We start from the raw sequence: 4167 nt of genomic DNA on the forward strand, positions 1-4167 counted from the left end.
TGTTGCGGGTCTTATTAAATGAAAACGTAACATCTTCGTTATTTGCTCCGTCCCCCGTCACTCGGGGCGCGGGCCAGAAAAGGAGCATGAGGACAGCTGAAGCCAACAACAACAACAACAAAAAAGGCTTTGGGGGAAGTCACAGGAAGGCTCGCGGCGCCGTCCCGTTTCCAGAGAAACGCGGCGCGCTGCTATGGCAACGTCGGTCTCAGCTTGTCCCTCTCTCGGGTGTTGTGCTCCGACTCCGCTTTCACAGCACTTTGCTTTCTTTACGGCACCCACGTGGGAGCGTCTCGTCTCGTCTCGTCTCGTCTCGTCTCGTCTCGGTGGCCCCGTCTGGTGCTGGTCGCTGTTGCTCGAATGCGCAAGTCTGGGTAGGTCGGAGCGGGGGTTGGGGTGTGTGAGAGCGATTGGTTAAAACGGGGCGCTGATCTGTCCCCCCCCCCATCGGGCCTTTGTTCTCAGTGCTGTCTTGGGGAGAGCAGGGCTGCAGGTGCCCCGCATTTTTAAAAAAGCAGATGGGGGAAGGGGGAAAGGATGGGGTGCTTGCTTTGTAGTTGTGGGAAACAAATGTTCCCGGATTGTGCTGAAGAAGAGTCACCGATTTTGTAAAGATTAGAGATGTAACATTTCCGAGCTCGGGAAAAAAACCCGGAAATTTTCGGAAAAATTGAAAGAAATGCTACATTAGCATTTCTTTTGTCTTTTCTAGATTGAAAGTCATTCTGTTACTTTAGGAACATAAAATATGACTATGGACATTTTTCCTTGGCATGAAATGATCACAACTAGCATATTAAAAATATAGTGTAGCCAAACAATTATTACAAACAGAATACCCACCCACATGCAAAAACAAAACTGAAACTTTTTTATTTTCTTCTGACAATCGCACCTCCTAAAGGAAGAAATGCATCTTGTTCTTGCATTGGAGAGTTCAGTTTGTAACCTAGGACTTGCTTGTCCTCAGTACACAGAAATTAGATCAATCTGATATGTCTTAAAATATTTTATTCATCATGTTAAAATAAAACGTTCCATAATCAATTTTTTTTCTTTTCTTTTTCAATTTTTCGGAAAAAAACATAAAGGCTTCACATCTCTAGTAAAGATATGTATATTTTAAGCGTCAATGGACTGGGAAGGAGATGAGAGGGGAGAGGAAGCAGCAGGAGTAAAGTCGGTTGCGATTAAATACATGATTAATTAGAACCAGATACTATAACGTTTTGCAGGGTGCTTGCAACTGGTTTTTTAATCTCTCATGGATTCAGTGAGGTTGGCAGTGCCAACTAATTCAGTGGGGGCAGGGGCAGATTCACCATGAAGCAGACTAAGGCACATGCTTAGGGCACCAGGGCCAAAACCCCAAAGTTGGGGAAAGGGTGTACAGGATATTGTGTCATCCTATGAATACATTTTTGTATTGCTGCAACCTGCATTGTATATCTGGTCAGACAGGTCAACAGCTAAAATGGACCGGGTCTGTGTGGAAAGGAGGGGGGGGCACCAAGATTGGTCAGTGTTTAGGGCACCAGTGAGTCTTAATCTGCCCCTGAGAGGGGGAAAACCTCCCAAGTAAGGGTGGCTTGTTTGAGAGTTGAAACCCAAATGCCCCAGCTGCTTATCACTACCACCATTTTTATTTCTTAAAGAACTAAAATTGGGAATTGCTAGTCTTTCTTGAATTTCGAGTGGAGCGCTGAGGGAATCAAGCCAGTGCTACATAACATGGAGGAATTTCAGACAGACGATATAATCCGGAAGAGGAACGGTTCCCAAACGGTTTCTGGTCTGTCATTTCAGACAGAACCATTTTAGAACCGGTTCACTACTGGAATATATTTGTAATTTCACACACAAACGCTTCTGGCCCGTTTAGGAAACAGGGCTGAAGCGTTTTATCTGTCAACCGCTTCCAAGTAGTCTTCAGTTTCCTCTCCCAGTTCCGATGCGCTTTCCCCCCCCCCGTTTTTCGCCCACATGGGCGAAAAATGGCGGGGGGAGGAAGTGGTGCAGTCTGAAATGGCAAACCACTTTAGATCCAGCTCTTTACTGGAAGGGGAAAGCCATGTGTGAAATGGCAGCCCTATACCGGTTTACTCCACAACGGATCAAAAACTGCTTCAAAACGGGTTAAAAAGGGTAATGTGAAATTCCTCATGGTCTGCTGAATATGATAGTTAGCAAGTGGGCCTAGTTCCTGAAACTGTAACTAGTCAGAATATATTTTGAGACCTCAGAGCTTGCAGGGGAGCACAGTCCATTTAATTTATAGAGAAAGTTCTCCTCAGGAGGAGTTAGCCACTGGCACTCAAGAGAAAGCAGAGTCAAGCTGTAGCAGCTCTCCCAGCACTGCTCAGACCTGGCTAGCCGTACCGACATTGGGTGCCATCTCGTCTGTTGCTTCTTCCTGCCGTGGGCCAAGTCTGAGCTGAACACTGGCCTGCCATGCCTCAGGAGCCGTTCAGCCTGGCTTGTTCCTGGGCCATTTGAATTTCCCACTTGCCCCTATGAACTTGGGCCTGGAGGAAGAGATTTCAGCCTGGCTCTCTAGAATGCCTTTGGTAAATTCCTTTCCCTTGTTTGTAAGCTCTTATTTGACAAATGGATTAGTTGGGTCTCCAGTTAAGGGGAAATACAGGAGGCCCCACTGCTGGACCTCCTGATGGCACTGGTATTTCTGACCCCTGTGGGATACAGAGTGTTGGACTGGATGGGCCTTTGGCCTGATCCAACATTGGCGTCTCTTATGTTCTTATGTTCTCTTATGTTAAATGGAATCATAGAATCGCGGAGGTGGAAGGGGCCATACAGGCCGTCTAGTCCAGCCCCCTGCTCAATGCAGGATCAGCCTAGAGCAGTGGTGGCGAACCTATGGCACGGGTGCCAGAGGTGGCACTCAGAGCCATCACCCCAGCCAGGCCCAGACCATCATTAAAGTGTTGAATTCTCTGTCAAATAATTTTAAGTAAATGAAAGCATTTGGGATTGCTTTCCTTACTTTGTTTGGATCAACTTAAGTTAATGTAGAAATAAAGTTTCTAAAGTAAAACCTCAGTATTCAGGTTAAATTGCCGTGTTGGCACTTTGCGATAAATGAGTGGGTTTTGGGTTGCAGTTTGGGCACTCGGTCTCTAAAAGGTTCGCCATCACTGGCCTAGAGCATCCCTGACAAGTGTTTGTCCAGCCGCTGCTTAAAGACGGCCAGGGAGGGGGAGCTCACCACCTCCCGAGACAGCTGATCCCACTGTTGCACAACTCTGACTGTAAAAAAAAGTTTTCCCTAATATCCAGCTTGTATCTTCCCGCCTTTAATTTAAACCCATTATTGTGAGTCCTATCCTCTGCTGCCAACAGGAACAGCTCCCTGCCCTCCTCTGAGTGACAGCCCTTCAGATACTTCAAGAGAGCAATCATGTCCCCCCTGAACCTCCTCTTCTCCAGACTGAACATTCCCAAGTCCCTCAGCCTTTCCTCATAGGGCTTGGTCTCAAAAAATAAATAAATAAGCGCAATCAGGGCCTAGTCCCTGCTGTTCCATGGAAACTCAGTGTGTGACCATGGGCTTGATACACTCTTCTCAGACTTACCAACATCATGTAGTTGTTGTGAGGATAAATTCTGGGTTGCCAAATTCAGCTTGGGAAGATATGGGGGGGGAGTGCCTGAATGGGGTGGAGTTGGGGAGGGGAGGAGCTCAGCCATTTCTCCAGGTGATCTGATCTCTGAAGTCTGGAGATCAGTGGTAATTGTACAAAAACTCCAAGCCTCACCTGGAGGTTGGTAACCATAATGAAAGCAGAGGAGGGGAGGTGTTGTAATACGCCATGCTGAGTCCACATTAGATAGAGAAGCACAGTGGAAAAAATAACTATACAAAATAAATATGTAGAACACACACACACAAACAATCCAAGGACATTGTTATAGCATCTTCAAAGCTCCCCAGTAAGTATATCCTTACTGCAGCCAGGATATTGGTTGCCAAGTGTTGGAAATCTGAAAACCTAAAATAAATAAATAAGCGCAATCAGGGTCTAGTCCCTGCTGTGCCATGGAAACTCAGTGTGTGGCCATGGGCTTGTACACTCTTCTCAGACTTACCTACGTCATGTAGTTGGGAGGATAAATTCTGGGTTGCCAAATTCAGCTTGGGAAGATATG

The 4167-nt window shown here is 46.4% G+C and overlaps 1 protein-coding gene across 1 annotated transcript in view; it reads left to right on the top strand.

Moving 5' to 3' along the window:
• The first annotated feature begins 304 nt into the window (after nt 1-304).
• TMEM177 (transmembrane protein 177) overlaps nt 305-4167 on the top strand; it is a 6222-nt gene continuing 2359 nt past the window's right edge. Inside the window, 1 exon segment of the mRNA XM_015425207.1 lies at nt 305-374. The gene's annotated coding sequence lies outside the window, so the exon portion shown is untranslated.

This window comes from Gekko japonicus, unplaced genomic scaffold (assembly GCF_001447785.1).
Source record: "Gekko japonicus isolate JY-2015 unplaced genomic scaffold, Gekko_japonicus_V1.1 scaffold7237, whole genome shotgun sequence".
NCBI classification, from domain to species: Eukaryota; Metazoa; Chordata; class Lepidosauria; order Squamata; family Gekkonidae; genus Gekko; species Gekko japonicus.